The sequence below is a fragment of the Leopardus geoffroyi genome, chromosome C1 (genome assembly GCF_018350155.1).
Source record: "Leopardus geoffroyi isolate Oge1 chromosome C1, O.geoffroyi_Oge1_pat1.0, whole genome shotgun sequence".
NCBI lineage: Eukaryota > Metazoa > Chordata > Mammalia > Carnivora > Felidae > Leopardus > Leopardus geoffroyi.
This window is the reverse complement of record NC_059328.1, coordinates 62,533,372-62,548,926: the sequence shown is the minus strand read 5'-3', so window position 1 is coordinate 62,548,926 and position 15,555 is coordinate 62,533,372. Positions and strand designations below refer to the sequence as shown.

Below are 15,555 nucleotides of genomic sequence, written 5' to 3'. Positions count from 1 at the left end.
TGGGTACACCATTATCTTATTCACAATATTAAAAAGAATTTCATTGAGAGTAGAATACAAGGAGGCTATAGTAGAGGTAGGAAGATGTGTTAGGAGGTTCCTGTAGGAATCCAGTTGATAGATGTTGGTGGCTTAGAATAGAATGTTAACAGAAGAAATAAAGAGAAGAGATGAAACAGACTTATATTTTGAATATATAGTCATCAGAACACAATGAGAACTGGGTTTAGAGCATGGAGGAAGGTGAATTTAGAATTATCTCTTAACTTTCACTTGAGAAACTAGATTTATGGTGGTTCCATTTCCCATGAAGAAGATTGGAAAAGAACAGGTTGGACATATTTATTATAAGATGCCTACATCTCATAGGAATACAAATGTCTATTTTAGTAGAAAAAAATGTAGCTTGAACTGGGATGGTGGTGGTGAACTTGTGATAAATAGACAAACTGGAGGCATTTTCAGAAATGGGTAAATATTGTTAATATATTGGATGTTGATGTGAGGGATGCTGAGATGTCATAGATGATACCAGTGTCTGGTTTGTAATCCTCTCAAATGGGGATATGAGTGCCTCCAGATGTAAGTGCTGATTGAATCAAGGGACAATGCCCAAGGATAAATAATGATACGTTTTCCTTTAATATGAATTTTCCTCAAAGGTTAAGTAATTTTAGTGTGTTATTTTTATATAGAAACAGAGAACTATTATACAGTAAAATGGAAGAATCAAATCAGTTTAAAGATTATAATTTTATTTTTGAGAGACAGGAGGGGCAGAGAGAGAGGGAGACACAGAATCTGAAGCAGACTCCAAGCTCCGAGCTGTCAGCTCAGAGCTGGATGCAGGCCTTGAACCCATGAACTGTGAGATCATGATCTGAGCTGAAGTTGGACACTTAACCGACTGAGCCACCCAGGTGCCCCTGAACAGCTATTCCTTAATCCAAGGCTGAGGTTTGTCACTTCCATGATTTAGAAAAACACTCAGTTGAGGAATATGCATGAAGACAAAATGACCAATTCAGTTTTATTTTGTATTAGGGAAAAGAATAACTAATAGTTTATTCAACAAATATTTATTGAAGGATAGAACTAGGTGCTTTGTAGGTATATAAAGATGATTATGTGAACCCTGTCCTCAAGAAGCTTATCAGTTTGTAAAAGAGATATATCTTCATATCAATAATAGTAGCAGTGACAACAAAAACATTAAGGAATTAGTAGGGCAGAGAGGGGTGGGAGGAGGAGGGGAGAGAGAAAAAGAGGAACAGAGGGAGGGAGAGAGAAAGGTAAAGAGAAAGATTAATGGGGGCTGGAGGAGATGGACTTGTCTTCTGAATGATGGAATTTCAGAGCACACTTTCAGCTTTGATAAAAGAAGGGTTGCAAGGATGAATTCAGGGGAAAAAAAGAGACACATCCTTAGTGGTTGTCAAAAGATGAAAACTGAAAAAACTCACATTATTACCTTTTCTCTATAAAGTAATATGCAAGGTCATCTGTAAATAGTGGACATTGGAATTTAAGAAAAGAGGAGGTTTTCAAATTGCAGCATGGGAGGTAGTACTGGTAACTGTGAAAAATGAGCGAAAGCAGGATTTTACAAAATGTAATCTTACAGAACACCCACAGCAGAATCACCTGTGGGTATTTGGTAAAAATGTAGAGTCCTCAGTCCTATTCTAAACCGAGTATTCAGATGAGGTCACATAACATGAAGTTGTATATGGAACATTCAATTAATTTGAATGTTGTATTAAGACCAAGAAATAAATAAAATCTGTCTTTAACATTAATGGCCAGTAATAGAAATATATTTACTCCTGTGACTTATGAGGAGGTGACAAAAAGGTGGGAGGTGAGAGAAGAGAAAATATGATAAAGAAGTTGAAGAAAGAGTGGGAGAAGAAGAAAAAAGAAGACAAAAGGTAAATATTGGGGAAATTGAGAGAGATACAAGAATATAAGACAGAAGCAGAATTGGAAGCAGGAAGGGAAAAGAGGTATACAGTTACACAGGTAGAAATCGAAAAATGTGACAAGGATCTAAGTAGATTTTAAGGGGAGCCTGCTTTTTAAATTAGCCTTCAGAATAAATTATCACGTTCTTTCCACCTTCTTTGCAATTCTGGCTAGCAAATTTGCTAACCTTTCTCACAGCTAGGAATTTCAGCTAGCAATGTGTTGGCTAAACCATAGTGTTTCTTAGAGGGAAGATGTCTCTCTGCAGCACTTTTTGCCATAGGACGGCAAAATCACCCCAATCTGGTGCTTTTGTAGATTTCCTAATCTGAGTAGCCACCAAGCTCAAACAACAGGAGATACTGGAAAAATCTGAGATAGGGGCTGTATCATGTTTGGTAACCTAAACTTTAGTCACATACAGATCATCAGGTCACTACTTTTCCTGTTGTTAATCACGTGTTACCTAGGTAATCAACTTTCTCTAACCTGAACACTGGATATCTAAATATATCATCATGCCTGACTTATAGTCTTCTATAAAACAAGTTGAAATGAAACTCTTCATTGTTACAAGCCCAGCACTCCTTTGTTAGACCTACAGTCTAATAGTGTTGGTGCCCAACACAGAGAACTTAGTGCCTACTTGACCAATGGTGTGGAGGCTTTCGTGGCAATTTCTAAGTGAGGGCTTGAAGAGCAAAAGTGAAAACAATGAGGGAGAACTGTTCTTTCAGGTACTAAAATTTCATATAAATAAAGCTGTGTATTGATGTGATTGTTTTCAATGGAGTTGGATGAGATTCGAAGAGGCATCTGTTGGAGGGGAAAGAGAAATTTCTTCCAGCAAGAGCTAGAGAAGGCCTGTGGCCTCTGCACACTTCACAGGCATGTGAACTCTCTTACCTTCATCATCTCTGTGACCAAAAAGACATTCCTCTCCTCTCCAAAAGCTTCAGTGTGTTCTTTCATGACTTTTATTATCATTTGATTTAATAAATATAAAGGTGGTTCCAGGGTGCCTGCGTGGCTCAGTCGGTTAAGTGTCCAACTTTGGCTCGGGTCATGATCTCACGGTTCATGGTTTTGGGCCTTGTATCGGGCTCTGTGCTGACAGCTCAGAGTCTGGAGCCTGCTTCAGATTCTGTGTCTCCGTCTCTCTCTGCCTGTCCCCTGCTCATGCTCTTTCTCTCTCTCTCTCAAAAATAAGTAAACATAAAAAAAAAAAAACAAAAAAAAAACAAACAGATGCTTCCAATGGAATGGAGAAGCTAGTACAGGGTGTTTTTGTTTTTTTTTTCCTCCCAGAGATGGCCTCCTTAACAGCCCCTGAGCAATGTTCTCCCTTAAAAGTTTGTTTCTACATAGAAGAAGTACTAGGCTATTTCTATAACTTCATAGAAGATAGCAGTCTTGGACAGAGCTAGATCAATTTTTTAAATGAGTCCTAATTGTGTATTGTTACAAAGTATTTGAGGCCAAGTTGAAATTATATCAATATCCCTATATTGTATACAAAAATAAAGCATAAAAATAATATGAAAGTACAAAAACAATGATATGCTTTGGCCCAGCAATTCTCATTCCAAATAGATACCCATCACTTCTTGGCCTTTTGGTTAAGATCAAGTGTAGTATCTGTTTTTATCAGTTTAATATCTGATACCTCCTCTATCCAAATAGATACCCAAAGAACATCAAGCTACCACTAACAACTGCTATTTATCTTTCTTCCTGGGCCCACAGCTCATATCTCTCAGTCTCCTTTGCAGTTAGGTAGACTCATGTGACTGAATTCTGGGTAAAGAAACATGGGAATAAGTGATGTTCACTACCTCAAGACCTGAGGTACAAGGAAACCTTCCATACAACCCTCTAGGCACCCTCTCTCTCTTCCTCTATGTGGCCACTGAAATGTTACATTTATTATATCATTTAGCCTACTTTCACAAATACACACTTTACAACACTGAGAAGGAGCCCAAAGGGATTAGAAAGTAGAAACAAAATGGTTAATTTTTACTGATGTGATATTCTATATAGAACATCCAAGAGAACTGACCAATTATTCGAAACCATGGTAGAGCTCAGGTATATTGCTGAAAATGAGACTAATATTCAAAATTCATTTATGTTAAAACTATATTCAAGCATCAAACTATAAAATGAAATAAAAAAGGTACTGTTTATAATATCAATAAACCTCTATGGCAATCAATACTAAATCTAATAAAAGATGTAAGAGAAAGCTTTATATGAAGAAATGTTAGAAAAGATTATTGAAATAATTAAGAAAATATGTGTGTTAAGGTTCCTCAAAGAAAAAGTACTGATAGAATATCTATAGGTATAGATACACATATAAATATAGGTAGATATAAAATATTATATTATATATTGCATATTATATGTGTGTTTATTTTCTTACATTTCTGTAGATTAGCACAAATACAGGTCTCACTAGGCTAAAATCAAAGTGCCAGCAGGGTGGTATTCATATCTATGGGCTTTAGAGATATAATTTCCTTGCCCTTTCTGGCTTCTGGAGACTGCTGGCATTCCTGGCTGGTGGCCTTATTCCTCCATCTTGAAAGCCAAGAATATTGCATGTATCTTCCCAATCTCCTCTATCACATCTTTCTCTCATGCTAATCGCAGCTGGGAAAGCTTCTCCCCTTTTAAGATCTAGGCATTAGATTGAGCCCATCTAGATAATCCAGAATAATCTCTACATATCAAAGTTTTAATTTAATCATATCTGCCAAGTTCCTTTGTCATGCAAAGTAACATATTCATAGGTTCCAGGGATCCAGATGTGAATATCTTTGGGGAGGAGCTTTTCTGACTGCCATACCACTTATCAAATTTTAAGTTATATTATATCAAACACTGTGGTACTGGTATAAGTCTACAAGGTTAGAGACCTACAAAAAAAATCATGTGTATTTAGAAGTAGGCTTTTTTTTTTAAGTTTAGTTATTTATTTTGAGAGAGACAGAGCATGAGCAGGGGAGGGAGAGAGAGAGAAGGAGAGAGAGAGAGAGAGAGAGAGAGAGAAGGGGGGAGAGAGAGAGAGAGTCACAAGCAGGTTCTGCACTCAAACTCACGAACCACGAGACCATGACCTGAGTGCAGATCAAGAGTAGTATGCTTAACTGACTCAACCACCCAAGCACCCCTCATGTGTGCTTTTTATTTTTTTATTATTTTTTATTTCATTATTATTTTTTTAAATTTAAATCCAAGTTAGTTAATACATAGTGTAATACTGACTTCAGGAATAAAATTCAGTGATTCATCACTTACATATAATTTCCAGTGCTCATCCCAACAAGTATCCTCCTTAATGCCCCTCACCCATTTAACCCATCCCCACATCCAACACCCAACCCAAAAATCCTGTTTGTTCTCTGCATTTAATATTCTTTTAAGGTTTTTCCCCTGCTCTGTTTTTATATTATTTTTGCTTCCCTTCCCTTATGTTCATCTGTTTTGTATCTTAAATATAAGTGAAATAATGTGATATTTGTCTTTCTCTGACTTATTTCAATTAGCATGATATACTCTAGTATCATCCACATTGTTGCAAATGGAAAATTTCATTCTTTTTGATCACTAATATTCCATTGTATATATATATATACCACATCTTCTTTATTCATTCATCAGTTGATGGACATTTGGGTTCTTTCCAAAATTTGGCTATTGTCCATCGTGCTACTATAAATACAGGAGTGCATGTGCCTCTTCGAATCAGCACTCCTGTATCCTTTGGATAAATACCCTAGTAGTGCAATTGCTGGGTCATAGGGACATTCTATTTTTAATTTTTTGAGGAACGTCCATACTGTTTTCCAGAGTGGCAGCACCAGTCGCATTCCCACCAGCAGTGCAAAAGTGTTCCTTTTTCTCCAGGTCCTTGCCAACATCTGTTGTTGCTTGAGTTGTTAATTTTAGCCATTCTGACAAGTGTGAGGTGATATCTCATTGTGGCTCTGGTTTGTATTTCCCTGATAATGGGTAATGGTGAACATTTTTCATGTGTCTGTTAACCATTTGAATGCCTCTTTCAGACAAGTGTCTATTCATGTCTGTTGCACATTTCTTCACCGGATTATTTGTTTCTTTGCTTGTTGAATTTAGTAAATTCTTTATAAATTTTGGATACTTTTTATCTGATAAGTCACTTGCAAATATCTTCTCCCATACCATTGGTTGCTTTTTAATTTCACTAATTGTTTCCTTGACTATATGGAAGCTTTTTCTCTTGATGAGGTCCCAATAGTTCACTTTTGTTTTTGTTTCCGTTGCATCCAGAGACATGTGAGTAAGAAGTTGCTGCAGCTGAGGTCAAAGAGGTTGTTGCCTGTTTTCTCCTTTAGGATTTTGATGGCCTCCTGTCATTCACCCACTTTGAGTTTATTTTTGTGTTTGGTGTAAGAAAGTGGTCCAAGTTCATTTTTCTGCATGTCGCTGTCCAATTTTCCCAGCATCATTTGCTGAAGAGACTGTCTTTTTTTTCCTTGCATATTCTTTCCTGCTTTGTCAAGGATTAGTTGGCCATACGTTCGGGTGTCCATTTCCAGGTTCTCTATTATGTTCCATTGATCTGAGTGTCTGTTCTTGTGCCAGTACCATACTGTCTTGATGATTACAGCTTTGTAGTACAGCTTGAAGTCTGGGATTGTGATGCCTCCAGCTTTGGTTTTCTTTTTCAGGATTGCTTTGGCTATTTGTGGTTTTTTCTGGTTCCATACAAATTTTAGGATTGTTTGTTCTAGCTCTGTGAAGAATGCTGGTATTATTTTGATAGTGATTGCATTGAATATGTAGACTGTTTGGGGTAGCATTGACATTTTAACAATATTCGTTCTTCCAATCCATGAGCGTGGAATATTTTTCCATTTTTCTGTGTCTTCTTCGATTTCTTTCATAGCTTTCTATAGTTTTAAGTGTATAGATTATTCATCTCTTTGGTTAGGTTTATTCCTAGATTTTTTATGGTTTTTGGTGCAGTTATGGAATCAATTCCTCGGTTTCTCTTTCTGCTACTTCAATATTTGTGTATAGAAATGCAACCCATTTCTGTATATTGATTTTACATCCTGTGACGTTGCCAAATTCATGGATCAGTTCTAGCAGTTTTTTGCTGGAATCTTGGATTTTCCATATAGAGTATCATGTCATCTGTGAAGTGTGAAAGTTTGACTTCCTTCTTGCTGATTTGGATGCTGTTTATTTCTTTGTGTTGTCTGATTGCTAAGGCTAGGACTTCCCAAACTATGTTAAATAACAGCGGTGAGAAAGGACATCCTCATCCATTCCTGACAGGGGAAAATTCTCAGTTTTTCTCCATTGAGGATGATATTAGCAGTGGGTCTTTTATATATAGCCTTTATGATTTTGAGGTATGATCCTTCTATCCCTACTTTCTTGAGGGTTTTTATCAATAAAGAATGCTGTGTTGTGTCAAATGCTTTTTCTGCATCTATTGAGAGGATCATGTGGTTCTTATTCTTTCTTTTATTAATGTGATGTATCACATTGATGGATTTGCCGATATTGAACCAGCCCTGAATTACAGCAAGAAATCCCATTTAATCGTGGTAAATAATTCTTTTAATGTATTGTTGGTTCCAGTTTGCTAGTATCTTGTTGAGAATTTTTGCATCCATGTTCTTCAGGGAAATTGGTTGGTAGTTCTCCATTTTCATGGGGTCTCTGTCTGCTTTTGGAATCAAGGTAATGCTGGCCTCATAAAATGAGTTTGTAAGTTTTCGTTCCATTTCTATTTTTTGAAACAGCTTCAAAAGAATAGGTGTTAATACTTTTAAATGTTTGGTAGATTTCCCCAGGAAAGCCATCCCTGGACTCTTGTTTGTTGGAAGATTTTTGATTACTGATGCAATTTCTTTACTGGTTATGTGTCTGTTCAAATTTTCTTTTTTTTCCTGTTTCAGTTTTGATACTTTATATGTTTCTAGAATTTGTCTGTTTCTTCCAGACTGCCCAGTTTTTTGGCATATAATTGCTCATAATGTTATCTTATTATTATTTGTATTTCTGTGGTGTTGGTTATATTCTCGCCTCTTTTACTCATGATTTTATTTATTTAGGTCCATTCCTTTTTCTTTTTGATCAGTCTGGCTAGGGGTTTATAAATTTGTTAATTCTTTCAAAGAAACAATTCCAGGTTTAGTTGATTTGTTATACTGTTTTTATTTTGATATCATTTATTTCTGCTCTAATTTTTATTATTTCCCATCTTCTGCTGGTTTGGGGCTTTATTTGCTGTTCTTTTTCCAGCCATTTTAGGTGTTAGGTTAGGTTGCATGCTTGAGGCCTTTCTCCCTTCTTTGGAAAGGCCTGGATTGCTATATACTTCCCTCTTATGACTACCTTTGCTGCATCCCAAAGGTTTTGGGCTGTTGTGTTTTCATTTTCATGGTTTCCATGTACTTTTTAACTTCCTCTTTAATTTCTTGGTTAACCCGTTCATTCTTCAGTAGGATGTTCTTTAATCTCCAAGTATTTGTGGTCTTTCCAAATTTTTTCTTGTGGTTGATTTTGAGTTTCATAGCATTGTGGCCTGAAAATATGCAAGGTATGATCTTGATCTTTTTGTCTTGTTCAGGGCTGATTTGTGAATCAGTATGTATTCTATTCTGGAGAATGTTCCATGTGCACTTGAGAAGAATGTGTATTCTGCTGCTTTAGGATGAAATGTTCTGAATATACCTGTTAAGTCCATCCGGTTCAGTGTGTCATTCAAAGTATGGCTACTCCAGCTTTCTTTTGATGACCATTAGTGTGACAGATTGTTCTCCATCCCCTTACTTTCAAAATGCAGGTGTCTTTAGGTCTAAAATGAGTCTCTTGTGGGACCCCTGGGTGGCTCAATCAGTTAAGCATCCGACTTCAGCTCAGGTCGGGATCTCACAGTTCATTGGTCCAAGCCCTGCATCCAGCTCTGTGCTGACAGCTAAATCTGGAGTTTGCTTGCTTCAGATTCTGTGTCTCCCTCTCTCTCTCTGCTCCTCCCCAATTCATGCTCTCTCTCTCTCTCTCTCAAAAATAAATATACATTAAAATAATTCTTTAAATGAGTCTCTTGTAAGCAGCATATAGATAGGTCTTGTTTTCTATCCATTCTGATACTCTATGTCTTTTGATTGGAGTGTTTAATCCATTGACATTTAGAGTGAGCACTGAAAGGTATGAATTTAGTGCCATTTTGTTGCCTGTTGAGTTTGTGTTTCTGGTGATGTTCTGATCCTTTCTAGTCTTTGTTGCTTTTGGTCTTTTTTGTTTTGTTTTGTCTTTTCTCCATTCAGAGTCCCCCTTAAAATTTCTTGCAGGGCTGGTTTAGTGGTCATGAACTTCTTTAGTTTTTGTCTGGAAACTCTTTATCTTTCCTTCTATTTTGAATGACAGCCTTGCTGGATAAAAAATTCCTGGTTGCATATTTTCTGGTTCAACATATTGAATGTATCCTGCCACTCTTTTCTGGGCTGCCAAGTTTCTGTGGATAGGTCTGCTGCAAACCTGATCTGTCTTCCCTTATAGGTTAAGGACTTTTTTTTTCCATTGCTGTTTTCATAATTCTTTCCTTGTCTGTGTATTTTGTGAATTTGACTATGATATGCCTTGGTGATGGTTAGTTCTTATTGAATCTAATTGGTGTTCTCTGTGCTTCTTGGATTTTGATGTCTGTGTATTTCCCCAGATTAGGAAGGTTTTCTGCTATAATTTGCTGACATAAACCTTCTTACCCTTTAGTCTCTCTCCTCATCTGGTATTCAGATGAATATTTTAAGAAGTTACTGAGTTCTCTAAGTCTTGTATGATGATATTTTCCCTTTGCTTCCCTCTTTTTTTCTGCTTCATTATTCTCTATAATTTTGTCTTCTATATCACTGATTCTCTGCTCTGCTTTGTCCATCCTTGCTGTCATGCCATCCATTCAAGACTGCATCTCAGTTGCAGCATTTTTAATTCCATTCTGACTAGATTTTACTTCTTTTATCTCTGCAGCAAGGAATTCTATGCTTTTTTCAACATCAGGTAGTATTCTTATTATCATGGTTCTAAATTCTAGTTCAGACATCTTGCTTATATCTGTGCTAATTAAGCCCCTAGTTGTCATTGCTTTACATTCTTCATTTTGGGCTGAATCCCCTCATTTTGTCACTTTGGAGGAAAAATAAAATAAAATAATAAATTAAAAACTAAACAAAAATTCAAATAAGAGAAGCTAGATCCTAGGGATGTTTTGCTCTGCTTGTTGAAAGAAGCTTGATAGAATAGAGGGGGGAAACGGCAAAGAAAAGAAAAATAGTAAGAAAAAAATTTAAAAATTTAAAAAATTATATAATAAAATAGAATAAAATGAAATAGAATGAAATACAATGAAAATTTTAAAAACAAAAAATTAAGTCAAAAATTAAAGAAAAATAAAATTTTCTCTTTCTGTATCCAATAAAGAAGATAAAACAATTTAAGCAAAAATAGAAGCAAAGAAAATGAACAAATAAATGAACCAGCAAACAGAATAAAATCCAAATGAAGTTACATCCACTTTCCCCTAAAACTCAGACTCTGAAACCCTGTATAGATCATACACTAAGCAGATGGAGTGACTTGTGTTGGTCTTTTAGGGGATGTGCTTGGAGGGTGTAGTTGGGTGGGGCTTGGTGTAATGGCTCTGTTCTCCACTAGGTGGCACTGCTTAGCTTACTGCGGTGGATCAGTGTGGGCGCACATAGAGGTGGCAATGGCTTCACCCAGATCCCTAGTCTCTAGCACAGGAACTTCATGCTCTCACTGACCTGCAATCAAACACCCTTCCTTTGTTTCAGGCCTCTGTCCACCGTCCACTCTCCACCTTTACTCTGTCCATGTCCAAGCTTGCCATACAGCAGCTGCCTCCAGAGTTTTATCTCATATGGGGTTGTTTTTCAAAACCCCATGCTTCAGAGACCCTTGCAGCTTGGACCTGCACTGCTCTCTGGGGGAGAGTCTCACTGAGCAATGGCTGGGTGCTGGATTGCCCAGAAAACATTCATGTGATTGTGCAGTGGCAGAGGTTCAGAGATTATGGCAAATCACAACACAGAGCCAGAGCCAGAGCCAGGTTTCACCGCATTCTGGCATCTTTGTCCCAATATCAGCAAACATGGCTGCTCTCTGGGGTCTGCCAGGACCTTTGCCTGTGGGAAGACTGTATGGCTTCTACTGAATGCACTCCAAGCAGGGGAACTTCTTCTCTCCATGTGGCACACAGACCCCTCAGACTCTGCTTCCTGCTCCTGGGGATTCGTCCTACTTCCTCACCAGAGCAATACCAGGCACTGAGCTCCGGGACTTCAGACTCTGCCCTCCACTGTTTATAGAATCCTGTGGTATTGAAACCCTCCCCTTTCTTACCATCAGTGGTTTGGGGGAACAGATTCCTTGTTCTATCCCCTGCCAGTGTTTTCACTCTTTCTCTTTCTCTCCAGCAACTTTAAGGGGAATGCTTTTCTTGCATGATCCAGATGTGCCGCACTCTCCCCCTCTCTGTTTCTCTGTCCTCTCTCCACGAAAACAGCTCCCTACTCTCTGCAGCTTTTCTCTCCCCCAATTCTCCTCTCCATACTGTGTACCTGCTGAGTTCTGTGGCTCAAGTTATGCAGATTGTTGTATTAATCCTCAAATCAATTTCCTAGGTGTGCAAAATGTTTTTGTGCTGATCTAGCTACATTTCAGGGATGAGACAAGCTCAGGGTCTCCATGTTGCTTTGCCCCTGCCGACTTAACATTCCCCCTGCCCCACCACCTGCTTTTAGCTTTTTATGCAAGATTTAAGCCTTCTATTAAAAAGAATACTTGAAAATCATAGGGTGAAATATAAATTATTTAATACTTGGCACAGGGGCAAGCTAAAAACAGATCCTCATATTATATTTATGCAAAAATAAGTATTTAAAATAATATAAAAAGAGAAGCTAAATCTTTTAAAATGAAAATATTAGAGAATACCTTTATATGGCATTTTAAAACATTTCTTTAACAGAATACTAAAAGCAAAAACCATAAAAGAAAAGATCTGTAAGTTTGAGCACTTTAAACATGAAAGCAATTTTCATGAAAAAGACATCACAAATAAAGCAAAAGACTGACAGGGACATATTTTGCAAACTGTATCTTAAAAACCAGTAAGAAAAAAAAGACCTGCAGGCCAAAAAGGAAATGAATGAAGGATATAAACAGACAATTCACAGAAGGACTGTAAAGAGTTAATAAAAACAATTCTCAATATCATTAGTAATCAGGAAAATTAAAAATAAAACCTCAATGGGATATAATTCCCCAACTATTAAATTATCAAAAATTAATTAGGGATGACACCAAGGGTTAGTGATGATGTAAGGAAACAGCGATTTTTATTTATTGCTGATGGCAGTGTAAACTGTTATAGCCATTTTTTTAAGTTCTTTTATTTTTGAGAAGAGGGAAGGGGCGGTGAGAGAGCAAGGGACAGAGAGAAGAATCCCAAACAGGTTCCAGGCTATCAGCTTGGAACCCAAAATGGGGCTCGAACTCAGGAACTGTGAGATCATGACCTGAGCTGAAATCAAGAGTCAGACATTTAACCAACTGAGGCACCCAAGTGCCCCCATAACCATTTTAGAGAGCAATTTCGCAATACCAGATAAGGACAAAGATGATCATTCTACAAGAGCTATCAATTTGCCTCCTGGATTTCTCCTCAAGGCCATATGTACAAAAATGTTTATTTCAGCGTTGTTTGTAATAGTAAAAAACAAACAAACAAAATCCTGCCATCAGGAGTCACATTCTTCTGTGAATTCTTATACATATGATGTTAATAAAAATACTCAATTAGAAAAAAAACAACCTACCATCCTATTAAACAGGGCCGGCCAACAGTTACTGAGGATTCAGACTGGTCCCTGGGAGTGGAATGGGTTAGGTACACATGAAAGAATGTTATATTGCTGCTAAATGAATGAACTAAATCTACATTTAGCAATATGAATAAATCTTTAAAACATGTTAATTAAAAGTTGAAAAAGGATAAATACAGCAAAATGACATGTATGAAAGTAATTAAATGAAAAGATAGTGCAAACTGTTCCAAAACACATACTTCTGTAGTAAAACTACAAATATAGGCACAAAAATGATGCAAACAATTTCAGATAAGTTTTTACCTCTGAGGAGGGGTGAAGATGAGGGGTGAAGATATATCTATATAATCTTGTATGTCTACACCAGAGAGAGAGATCAAACATATTGAAAAATGTTAATATCTGCTAAATCTTGGTGGTGGAAAACAGGTCTGTTATATTGTGTTCTGGACTTCCCTGGATGTTTTGTATTTTGTATGAAGTGTGTGATTATGTTTTATAAAGGAAAGAAAAAGCAGAGGTGGGCAAGTGCTAAGGGAAGACTAAGCAGTGAAAGAAAACAATCCCTTGAACTGAAAATCATTCACTATTTTTTTTTAACAGACATTTATTACAGACTTGCTATGTGACTTATTCTTGTGCTAGGAATTTGAATGAAATCCTACTTTTTAAAGCCATGTCAGTAGTAATTGTACCAGTGTTATTTAATAATGGAACACTATGCTTATGACTTCAACCAGCTGAAGTCAAACCCAGTAGGGATGCTTCATTTTGCATAATACAGACCAGTCCAAGTCTTTAGATTGTTCCTGTGTAATTGGATGGCTGCTGAATCTTTTAAGGACATACTGCTGTTCATTCACTCAGCTTCTTCCTCATCATTCAGTAAAAACTAAACCATCTGTTGTAATGAATATAAGGCTTCCTGCTCTCAATTCTATCTTCTGATTCCCCCGCTAAATGCTGGTTGTCACTTTCAATTTAAAAAAACATCATTATACTTTCCAATTCCTCCTTTAGAATTTTCCTGTGAGGATCTCAAAGCACTTCATGCATTCAAGAAAAGCGTTGCAATTTGTCCAGGGAATTCAGTAGCAGTGTTAGCCCCATGTTATAGATTGGACAAGTGGAGATCCCAGAGAGTTTCGGGGTTCTGTACCCATCATTTTGAAAGTTAGTGCCATTCAAGAAGCAAAGTGTGAGTTGCTACTCTTAGACCTAAAATGTCAACACTGAGCAGTGCTTTGTGGAAAAATTTCAGAAAATTTTTCACAGCACTAGAATCTAACCTGATGGACTCTGTATCAGCCGTAGTTGACAAGTCTTCCTGCAGGCTGTGGGTGGTCTCCAGGCAGCAGACCCTGGTAGAGCTGGCTAGTGAATTGGATGAGACTGAAGAGGGAGAGAGGTACTTGGGAAAGAGGGCTGTGAATGGTAAGCTGGAGGTCGGGAAGGTTTTCTCTGATGAAACTCAGTGTCAGAGTGGAAAATCTGGACCTTAGAGGGGAAAGCATAAAACTATTAATTAAGGCACTGGTATTTACTTTTGTAATAGGAAAGGCAGAAAATCTCATTTGGGCATTGGAAATGGAAAATTTCACCTCAGTTACCACAAAGTAAGGAGTTTCAAAGTGACTTAACCAGTTCTTCTGGCATTTTTGTCCACCCCCCACCACCCTTTCCTGGTTTCTTCTCCTCTTCCGTTCTTTCCTCCTTTTTTTTCAAAAGCCTCTCTACTCTCCATTAAAGATGGTCCATGATATAATGTCAAGAGACATCTCAGGAGCCCCACCTTCTCAGTTCCCAAACCATGAAATGCCATCAGCCATTGTTCTCTCAGACCCCAAGTACCATACTTCATTCCACTCAAGTAAGAAATTCAGCTTTTCGTTTTCCACTCCCTATGAAAACAGGAAATCAACCTCTTGGCAATCTGGGACATACCTGGGTCTTGAGCACTGAATCCAACTCACTGGTTTTAAGAAAATGTAATCTTTATATCGTGTTTAAATGTTAGCCTAACAAAAATTAATGAGAATATGTTAAAGAATAAGATAATTATGGCTTCACCATGTAAACACAAACTTCTGATTTGTTAATGAAACAAACTTTTCATTCCAAATGACCAAATGCCACTCTTCTTATTTGAAGAATATACTAATGTGGTTTATACTCTAAATATGGCCACTTGAAAGAAATCTTATGAGGTTCTGGCTTGCCCTTTTTATTGACAGATTCACATCTCAGCTATATCAGACCTATATCTTAAGTCTCTTTGTTAGGGACCAGCAATAAATTACCTGAGGTCAAGTTCTGTTTATACAGTGGACTGTTCTGAGAGAATTACCTTCTTGACTTAATAGCTTCCTTTCGGGTGACATTTCTCCCTGAAAGAAGACAAATTGTCTAAGGTCAGCCTGCAGATCAGCTCCGAGTGTAGGAGGAAATTGTAGTGGATCAGCCAAATTGCACCAGCTCTACCCACCAGGATCAGGCAGCACGCCGCCAGTCAGAGGCCAGCCCTGAGGGACCACAGCCCCTCAAGAGCAGAGTTTTCAAACCTTTCTTTCTGGGCTGCTCTTGAATTTTATCTCCCCACCCCCCCACCCTCCCCAATCAGCAATAAAATGGTTCAGAGCTGAATTGCTTTGAAAGCACTTTATTTCCCTCCATCTAA

At 37.5% G+C, this 15,555-nt stretch overlaps 1 long non-coding RNA gene and 1 pseudogene across 1 annotated transcript in view; both read left to right on the top strand.

Annotated features, from left to right (window-relative positions):
* The window catches only part of LOC123600002, a 104,923-nt gene that overhangs the window by 62,513 nt on the left and 26,855 nt on the right, over positions 1-15,555 (top strand). The gene's annotated exons all lie outside the window — the stretch shown is intronic.
* Positions 3,565-3,676, top strand: LOC123600291 (annotated as a pseudogene).